General features: G+C 41.9%; 1 long non-coding RNA gene across 1 annotated transcript; it reads left to right on the top strand.

Moving 5' to 3' along the window:
* The first annotated feature begins 13 nt into the window (after positions 1-13).
* On the top strand, positions 14-8,916 carry LOC113462534. Its single transcript, XR_005511280.1, has 2 exons — positions 14-1,456; positions 7,801-8,916. It is a non-coding gene; the product is annotated as an uncharacterized LOC113462534 (long non-coding RNA).
* The last annotated feature ends 2,066 nt before the right edge of the window (positions 8,917-10,982 follow it).

The following is a 10,982-nucleotide window of genomic DNA, read 5'->3' as shown; positions in this document are numbered from 1 at the left end:
GCCAAAGGGGTATAATATACCGGGAATAAAAAATATAAGATTAGTTTCACTTTCACCTGACCTAGACCTACCAATATAGCGTGCCAGGTACGCTACGCTACGCTAGTGGTGTGTATACTCACGAAGATGGAGACAAACAAACGCCCGCCGGCCCGATAAAAAGTCGGACGGGTTTGAAATTTTTAATTGAGTCGAGTTGGAGTTGGAAAAAAAAAAAATCGGGCGGTTCCTTCACTGCTGTTTGTTTTTTTTTTTCCTTTCTCTCGAAAAGAAAACGTCGAAAAAAATCTTCCCGATCCCGTGGCCACGAGAGCCGGAGCGCGGCTTTGCAAGAGGGGGAGAAGCCTAGCCCGATCCCGCGGCCACAAGAGCCAGAGCGGGGCATCCGGCTCTCGTGGCATCCGCTCCACGGATCATGGGCTTTGGCCACGAGAGCCAGAGCGTGGCATCCGCTCCACGGACCATGGGTTTTGCGGTTCACGTTATTAGCCGTATCTTTTCGGTAGAGCCGTAAAGGATGTTGCCACCCAAGAAAGAGTGCGTTTTTCAATCTCTGTAGCTGCAAATTTATTCGTCAGAAAATATTTGCACACCTCATACGGTTGTGAAGTCCTACATCTGGGACAATTTGGTTTATTGTCGAGGCTGTGGATTGCTGCATGCATACTTTACCATACATTATCCTAAATATTAAAAAAAAACTCTATTTTTGCCTCTGTTATCAAAAAGAAAAAGAAAAAAAACTCTATAGCTGCATATTTGTTTTTTTTTCCCCCATGGGTTCTGCCTGGTACACCCACCTAACGATGAAACACTTTTCTTTGTTCACATTTTATTTGTTAATTAAACGACGACCAGCGAGGAGCACGATGATTAGCAACTTGCACAGGTCCCACTTCTTTGGGGTCCAAAGAGCCCACCCATTTGGAAGTCATGCCAGCGTTTTGAGGGACATTTATTACATATTTACATTCAGAAGAGAAGTTAAGCCCAATGACAAACAATTCCCCACAAGATTCGACTAAATTATTAAAAAAAAGGAAAAACGCCCACATGCTTTCCTCAAGCAACCAACACACAATCATGACCAACTTCGCGCCAGGGAATAAACAAAAACCATAATACGGAAACAAAACACATTGTTCGAACAAACATTTTAGAAGAAGTTAACCTATTGCTACCAAAAGACAAAAAAAAAAAAAAAAAAAAAAAAAAGGTCCATGGAGTTCGTAAGAGCCGTGCTGCGTTTGGCCTGTTTATACCGTCAAAGGTGTGGCTGGAATTTATTCAGAAGCCATCTCTCTAGCGTTTCCAACATAAATACGCCAAGATTTCTACAGGTTCTGACTAGCAAGACGACTTTGAAAAACTTGGAATTTGGGGTTCATCAATCAGTATGGACTGCATCCCAACCTCTCCGCGAACCAAGCACGCCCGACATTAACCGTACCAATGAGTACAGTATTTTCCTTCCTAATTTCTTTTTGATGATTTAACGACCGAGAAGAGAATATTGATGCACTTAACACTAGCAAAGTTTGTCATCAAACTAGTTTTGCTATGTTTTTTCTGTTTTTTTTAATTTGGAACGATAACAAGTCTTGCTATGATGTCATCTCCAAGAATTACAACCGAGCTACTATACTATTAGGAACAAGATGGAATTCCAATAAAAAAAATTAGAAAACTATTGTGAATGAGCAATCAGACAAAAATTTCTTGGCCGATACATCCATCTCCTTGATATCGTTAGCAAAGGTAATACTAATAAGCCTCAAATCCCATAAACTGTATAAGTGATTCAAGTATACAAAAAAAAACCTAACATACATCCACAAAAGATGGCACGGTTATCTTTGGGAACAAAAGAACAAAGAATGAAAAAGACCATAACCAACAAAAACTTCATCTGACTGTTAGTCACTATGGGGATCCTGCTCCCATTTTAAATTCCAGAGGTCATGCACTTTCATCAATAAAGACCAAAATCCTAAAACATCAATAATAAGAATCTTTTAGCACATGAACCTACCTTTTGGAGGAAAACGTATGAATAGAGCTCCGGACCATAGAGATTGATGAGAGTAACAACTGTAAAAAATGGCATCTGTCACTCCTGATTTATGGACAACTTGTTGTCAGTCTCCATCTTCAGAATCTATATTTGGATAAATGAAAGTCAGAAATTTGTAGGATCATGGCCCTAAGGGTAGCAGCTTATCAAGAAATTGAAGAAACCATAAGCAATATCAAGCGGAGGGGAAAAGAAGAAGGATTGTCCTCCACAGAAAAAAAACCATGGAGATCAAATGCAGTTTATCATCCACCTTTTACAACCATTTTGATGTCATAAACTCTATGCTGGGTTGGTTAAATCAATCTGCTCATATCATCTTGGTTGCTTTAGAAGAGAAACTCACATGTGACCTCTGACAAAGTAAAAAATTTATACTATGTATATAGGAAGAGTCAAGTTAAAAGTTGTGAACACAGCAAGAGCAATCAGAGTAGCATGTTTTGATGCCAGGCCTATAATCTACCTGCTAGACCTTCTTTACAAAATTGCTGCAACTATTCAAGAATATGCCAGAACATCACAATGACCAACTTAAAAGGAGAAAAGGCTGCACTATACAGCAAATCCAGTTTTTATGATTAGTAAAACCACATTTGGTTGTTGTACGATGTAAATAGATATTTTTCTCTAATATGGATATGGTGGACTGAGGAAGTAACTGCTCCATGCAGACACTTCTACCAGTTCCTAATGTACTAAGAACCCTACTCAGATTCCCAAATGATCATCTTGTTTCATTGATTTAACAAAATATGGTTATAAGCAATATTTTATAAAATGCATAGTGTGCAAACTACATTGTTTACCTGATCAAACGTCCTCTACTACTTGTCCTCTATTACCCATTTGTCTCATGATCATTGCACAAATGAGTTTCCACCAGTAGGTGTGGAACACAAGCACGGTAAGATGCATTGTATTGAAAACATAGTATGAAGTGGTGGGGAAACCATTCACTGAAATCAGGGGCTCAATGGAATAGTAGCTGGAAATTCAACCATCAAAACAATAAGCAAAATTAAAAGCAAAAGTTTAATTACACAAACAATTAGATGACACTAACAGACCTTGAAGTCTTAATTATCCAAAAGGGGAAGTATATTAATCGTAATGCTAACCATGAGACTGCAAAAAGTCCAAATACAACGCTAGCCGCCGTCTCCTTCTCTGAATATTTGAACACTTTGGCTGCTTCCAGAAGTACATTGCTTGTATCATGTAGGGCAAGAATAATAGTCACAATTTGAAAAAATCTGCAAAATGAAACACATTACTTTTATTATTCCTAGCCTTCACAAATCTTCACAAACATATTGACAAAATTTATACAGATATCAGTTCTGAAAATACTAGACATGAAGCATTTACATTTCCTTAAAGAGGGGGGGGGGGGATATGTAACCTTATTTCTCAGAGAATTAGTTATAGTTTTTGATAAAACATTAGCAAGAGGTAAAGTTGTAGTGATAAAAGGATAAGCATCAATGGAGAACTTAAGCATTAAGCATATTACAGAAGAAATCTACAAATTTTTAAAAAAAGAAAACTAGGAATATACCAGATACAAGAATAATACGCGCCAAAATGCACATGGATAACATGAAGCTTGACTGCATGTAAGTTCATTCCTGATTCATAAGTCCACACAAGCAGATCACTAGAATCCACAATAAGCCACTGCCAACCATGAAGTACATAAGGATGTGAAGGTTCAACATTTTAACACTATGGCACAAGACTCAACCCCGAAAAACCTCCAAGTCTCAAATCAATCTCACATATGGTCACAGCTCTGCAAATATCTGATGTTGTTCTTTGCCCATAAATTGATTACAACGGAGTAATGGTAATGATAGACAATAGAATAAAAGAAAAGGGAATGAGAACAAAAAAAAATAAAAAGAAGTATTCAGTTTATATTTTCTGAGCACAAACCCCTGTTTTCTTATTCATAGGCTAGGATGCCCACAATTTATGGCCTTTTAGGGTCTGCCTAGCATTTCATATAAGTTGCACCACTAACAGTGGGTTCTAAACAAATATGTATAAATGTACGATGCGACTGCATAAAGTCAACTAGCTTTCATTGCATTAAAACTCTAAATACCTAAAAGCACGTTTAGATTGCACCAAATCATACAAATCTTAAACAGTTGCGAAATCTGAATCATAAAAAATTATAAATCATGGTTCATGACAGCACAAATTGTTAAAACATTTTGGTAAATGTGTCTTCCAATGGGTTGGCAAACATGTATCTGGCTTGTATCCTTTGACTTGACATATGAAATAACTAAAATTGTTCAGTTCATTCATGATATATTGAATTATTAGGCTATTGGTGCACCAAACTGACATTTGCAGTCAATTTCGTCGGACATCTAATAACAAATATGTATATTTATCCATAATTCCTTGTAGAATGTAAGTACAAATTGAGTAGCAACCTGATTCCTGGCCTTAGGACCTGATTGAGCAACTACGTTGTTAATCTTTCTCCATGCTATAAAATTTCTGTGCATTAAAATTTAGTAGCTTATGGTTGATTTTATCCATTAGAGAATTTGCTCAATCATCATTTCAATAGGTATTGATTCTACAGATGACCACATCTTTTTTGTAAACATGCCAACCAGGAGCATCTTTTGAATATCAAAGAATTCAAATAACTGAGTTCTAATGAGGTTTTCTAGAAATCGAGTAAACTAATTAGCAGCATCTTGGCAAATGAAACGAAATATCAACATGGATGACTCTGAGACAAATGAATTGTCACACCAATCTTTGGATCTTTTAGCATCATTAAGCAGCCACTAGCTTGGAATGTGGATCCAATGAAGTGTAAGTCCATATCATTTTATGGTATGGCAAACTTAACTCCCAAAAGTTCTTTCAATTCCCAATAAAGTTTACACACATTCTTTCAGACATCGGTATCACTTCCACAGATAATGATATGTTGCATATAGACAGGTATACTATGGCCCGAGTCATGCTAGTCACATTCATCAGGTAATCAATCCAACAACTTTGGAAGCCATGAGATCATCAACCTAAAGAATATGTCAAACTGATGTTTAGTCTGCATGTTTAGATCCCCACTAACCACCACCACCCCTACCTCAAAATACATAGATATATACATACACATAATATATTTCTTCCACCATTTTGATGTGAAAAAGAATTACTCTTACAAAACAGATGTAATGGCCACAATGCACTAACAGCAAATCGAGATAACTGCATGGCAAAAAAAAAAAAAAAACAGAAGGAAGAAAGTTTGCAGGCCCATGCATATTATCTATGTGCAACATGTATTGCTCTTAACATCTCAACAGTTCCATCATGTTGGTGTTTGATAATATATACTCATTAACAATGGACATGTTTTTGTTACCAGAAAAAAAACAATGGATGTGTTTTCATTCTTTATGGGAAATGCTTGATGTGGAGAGATTTAATCTCTTCAAGCAAATTATTGTTCTAACCTCAAAAATAATAAAGATCAAAGAGCTGCTTTAGTCTTTTTCTGGTGTGAACTTTAAACTTTTATCTGTTTTCTTTCAAAAGATTGATCCACCATGTTAATGGCAGGAAGCCCTTCTTAGGTCTCTCAACGGGGAAGACTTCGTAACATCTGACAACATAAGTGTTGGGGGAAAAACCCCAAGTCATACCGCCACGGAGGCGCTCGGCTAGAGAGCGCCGACCGAAAAGGCGCTCGGCCAAAGAGCGCCGACCAGAAAGCTGCTCGGCCAAAGGATGCCAACCAGGAAGGCGCTCGACTAGAAGGCGCCGACCAGAGTGCGCACCAAGAGGTGCCCAACCAAAATAAGCTGCTCGGTTAGAAAGTGCCGACCAAAGACAGCGCCGAGGCGCTCTGCTAGAAGGTGCTCGCCTAAAGGGCGCCGACCAGGAGTACTCAAAGCAGCCCCGCCACAGGGCGCCCCATTGGGCGATCAGCTCGGCTCGGCACCCTCGCCGAGCCGATGCCTTAACCAAATGTTCAACCTCCGCCTAAAGTCCAAGGGACTTGACAACTCCTACGGCTTGCGACCTGTCACTATCTCCAAGCCATCAAGGCATAAGATCTCCTCAGGCGTTCGGCACGACCTGCCATTAATGCATGAGACTCCCTCAAGTCTCCGATGCACTCAGGCATTTAATGAACACGGCCCAAGACGATCTCCGGATCACTGAACCATCAGAACGTATGGCTCTCCCTGACCGCCGGTTCATTCGGTAATAAATGCACTTACCATCTACGGACCCCAGGCCCACCGCAGCCGACGGTTCAACCACTCCAACAGGTCCGATCGACCGTGACAACTCCCTGATTCCGGTCTGATCCGGTCCCGTTCTCCATTACGCCATTAATGGGCCACATGGTGCCCAATTATTACAAAACAGGACAAACCTCCTGTCACCTCCCAGGTAACAAAAATCCTCCTATAAAAGAAAACCTGGAGGGAAAAGGGAGAGAGGACCAAAAAACCAGAGAAAAAACCCGGAGCTGGAGAGAACCCTCCTAGACCGGGGGAAAAAGGAAGAAAACAGCACAGACACAATTGAACACGGGATTCTTTTTGTCTTCTCCACATACTCTCCCCTGCTCTCTCCACATATTTGCCCCCTCTGACTTAGGCATCGGAGGGCCGGCGCCGGGGAACCCGGCCACCGGCTTTTTTGCAGGACAGGACAGGACAGGACTGGACGCCCACCCCTCTTCGGACTCGCACACCCCCCGCGGCGGAGGACGCAGCCGGCCGGCGCACCGCCGTCCGCCCCCTGCAGCAGCGGAGCTCCTCCTTCCCCGGCTTCACGGCGGCCCCCGGGTCCAATTTCCAGCAACAATAAGTAATCAGAGAAGCATCGATCGAGCTTGATCATTTTCAATATTTGAAGAGATATTAGTGAAATTTATAGACTTTGAAAAGAGAACAAGGAAGACTTACAGAAATAAAAACCAACAGCAATTATGACATAATAGCATACAGTTGTGCTGCATCTGCATTCTGCAATTCACCCTCACGCAGCACATTATCCTCTATCCTTCATTTTATATGCAATCAGTCAAGCGATAATGTTGTTCTGTGAGAATAATTTGACAATTTGTATGTTATAGCATTGCTCCATCAACAACTGCTTTTTTTTAAGGGGGTGGGGTGGGGGCCAAGGAGTGTAAAACTTGTACTCCTTTGAGGTATTAGAAGTTCATATTTACTTTATGAAACTATGCAGATGAATACTGATAATATACTGCTATTTCCTTTAAACTACAAATGCAATCAAGATACTAGAACTTACACGAAAGCTAATCGAAGGATCACTACTTAGATAAGTCTAGAGTCTATAGATCACATTCATCTGATTACATGATCCTATTTCAGCAGACAGTGTCTGTTTTTTCCTCTGATTGCTACTTAATACTCCTACATGAAGAAGAACATGCAAGCCTTGGAAGGAGTAATCCGTTAGTGATAATGTTATTGTAAAGCAATCAATTCAATACATACATAATATTAAAGTCGCTCATAATGAAGATCGTCAACAAGAGCAGCAATCTACCTCAAACGGGCAGTATATGATTCCATAAATAGAAGCATACACGATGAAAAGTCGCCAAGGTTGTGATTTCAGAATTCAGACATGCTTGATGAGCATCTGATTTTTTTTTTCCCCTTTCCTTTTTCTCATCGATTATTTTTCCGTCGTGCTAGGAATTACAATGACCAAACCAACCTACTGCCGGCCTTTCCTCCCTTTCTGCGAGAGCTTGAGATGTTGTTCTTGGATGTTCCTGATGACCCATACATCTCTGGGCAGTTCTTCGTTTCCCAGAGAAAAATAACCTAATAGCCTGGCGTTAGATTTTGAATTCCAAATACCCACGCATCTCTTCTTGTGCAAGAACCGAGTCTCACATGAATTTGACATGGGAATGCTCCCAATCAGAAAGAAGCCCCAGGATTCCAATAAAGAAACCACGCGTCAACAGCAAGAGAGGAGAAACCTGAAACGGACGGACGGACGGACGGACGGACGGACGGACGGACGGACGGACGGACGGAGCAGCAGCAGCAGCATTTGGAGAATGCGGTTCAGGGATTGGTGGAGACGAGGCGGTCGAGCAAGAACATGGCGCCCAGGAACCAGACCGCGAAATAGAGCACGATCAAGATATCCAGGTCACCGCCCGTGCGGCCCCAGATCGGTCCCATGCCCGCGGAGAAAGAGAAGGAATCAACCGAGGGGAGCAGCGTCAGCTCTCCAGAGGCGAAAGCGGCAGCGGATCTCGAAGAGGATCGCACACGCACACAGATGAGGGAATGCGGTCTCGACAGTGACCCCGGAGAAGAGCTGCAGAGGAAGGAAGAAAGAGAGAGAATAAGAATAACAGAAGGAAGAAACGATAAGAATGATGATGATGATCGTTACGAGGAAGGGAGCCGCGCCTTGCCGATGGATGACCCGAGCAATTAATGCTCCTTCCGTTCAATCGGAGACCAGACCAGCGGCGAGACAATGGGAGGAGCACGAGCGAGCGGGGCCTCCTCTTAAAAGCACACGGATTCTGGTCTGTCCGCTCTTCGGCCGTCCGATTCGAGAAAACTATGCGAGGAACCTGATATTCTTGCCAAGAGTGTTCACATTAATATAATTGATCTTTGGAATTCTTTGCTGTTGATCATGGGTTTATAGCGGCTAATTAATATTTCTACAGATTGGTTGGCAAGTAGAGATTTCAATTATGATATTTTTCTCAAATGATGTGGCACATCCAGAGTTATTTTTGTTGCTACAAACTGATTGCCCTGCATGGGCCTTTCTTTCTAGCAGTCTTGTTGAGGTCATTTAAGAGTATTCTTTTCTTTTCTTTCCTTTTATCAAAAAAAAAAGAGAAAAAATAAAAGGTGGGATGAACATGCTAAAAGAAAAAAATGCAAGGTCTTGGACAGGAAGATAGTAGATTGATTTTGAGAGCCTCAAGAAAATAGCACAGACACTGCATCTAAGGATCAAAGTATCCTGGTTTCAGATTAGATAAATATTCTCAATATATTTAACTCTTAATATAGATTTGGAAGCACATTCCTGTTGATCTGTATGCTATTTTGTCATGCCTTTTTAAAGAACTATAAACCAATTAGATCTCCAGTCACTTGCATTTCATGTGCCCAATGCCTATAACCAAGTTAAAGTTCGTTTTAAGGAGAGTGTGAAATAACTTCAGTCTTCAGCTACCTCCATCCCCTCCGGTCCATGCTTATTCTACTAGTTTTGCCCTTGGATGGCTATTTGTCTGTCATCTCTTTACTTTTAGTATGGTATTCTCGCTTCTCTTCGCCACTTGGGTTCCACCAGAGCATCCTTCCCCAACTACAGGCCACTCTAGCCGACGACAGAGGCACGCACCCATGGCCTAATACCCTCATCACGAACCAAACAGCAACCACTTTTTTCCGCTCTGGTTGATTCTAATTCCATTGAAGGCCATCATGTCCGACAGAGTGATGTGGCATCCAACTCCATTGGTTCCCTCTCAAGGCTCGCTTCTGGCGACTCCCGCTTCCTTAGCCTTCGATATGGACTTCGATCTAGCCTCGACCGTGGAAGGCTGTGAGTTTCCTCTAGGGCCCAGCCTCAACGGTGGAAGGCCGGCTAACGCATTGCTTGCTCCTCACTCCAGCTGCATGAGAGGGGTTGCCGCGAGGTTCGTCTTCATCTCCTCTTCTTGGCTGATTTGCTTGGCCAAGCTCCTACCAAAGCCTCCTCGAGCCATCCTCGGCCACCACACCCCCCGTCGCTAGTGAAAACCACCTCTGTTTGCCAATCTTGTTCATATGGGCAACATGAATTAATACACTCTGGTGTTTCTGGGTCCTTATTATTGGATTCAAGGCCGAATTACATGCAGCCATTGTTATTTTGTTCGTCTTTGCGCGGTGCTTTTAAAGTTTAAATATGTTAGACGATCTCTTGGTCCTTTGACTGTTACCATGATATGTAATATTTCATTCGACTTTCCTCGTCTATATATGTGCTGCAAGTAATATAGGACATGTTTTACATGTTATTGACTGCAGCTTAGATGGTCTCCCGGGAATCAATCTTAAAGTTAGGTGTTTCCCCTATTTAATATCCATCTAGTTTGATTTCTACTTATATTCATATTGCAATGATAATTGGACGATTGATAGGGGTGCATGCATTGCACCCTATGTTGCAAGTACCAGCGAAACAGCAATTAAATAATTTTATTCCTCCCTTGATTAGGTAAGGGGCTGATACCAATGGGGTTAAAATTGTCTCGTGAATGGTTTACTTTTTAGCATCAAAACGGAGTCTAGAGGCCGAGTATTCGTTTCTCAATCTCACCATCCAATCCAGGCTCAATCAGGAAGGAAAAACAAGAAAAAAAGAAGAAGAAAGAACATCCTTAATAGCCCGTTCCATTTCTATGATTCATGACTTTAATACAAGATAATGAGGTATCAAGGTCGACATCGTAAGATGAGATGAGCGTGAAGATAGGAGAACCGCCGGAAAGCATTTGCCTCGCTCACGGTTTACGTAGACCGGAGTCCCTGGTAATGAATGGCCGTGAATCCCAGCCGCTGCGCCGTGCGCCCAACCCATCCATGATCCCGTTCAGGTACCTGCAGCATCACTTGCTCTCTTTCTCCTCCGCATTCTCGATGGGATGGACGGACGCTGGACGCTGGACGCCGTGTTCCGCAATCCAGGTTATTTCGATTCAGCTATAAAGAGGCGAGGCGCCGCGGACCGGCTCAGTGGCGCTGTCGTAATTTACGTCGAAGACCGGGGCCCTTTGAGCTCTGAACTGGTCCGGAAAACGTAGCCTTTACGGCTACGGGAGGGGGTAGTTCTAAATACACCC

Source organism: Phoenix dactylifera, chromosome 3 (assembly GCF_009389715.1).
Source record: "Phoenix dactylifera cultivar Barhee BC4 chromosome 3, palm_55x_up_171113_PBpolish2nd_filt_p, whole genome shotgun sequence".
NCBI classification, from domain to species: domain Eukaryota; kingdom Viridiplantae; phylum Streptophyta; class Magnoliopsida; order Arecales; family Arecaceae; genus Phoenix; species Phoenix dactylifera.
The sequence above is the reverse complement of the archived record's forward strand: the minus strand, read 5'-3'. Positions and strand labels throughout refer to the sequence as shown.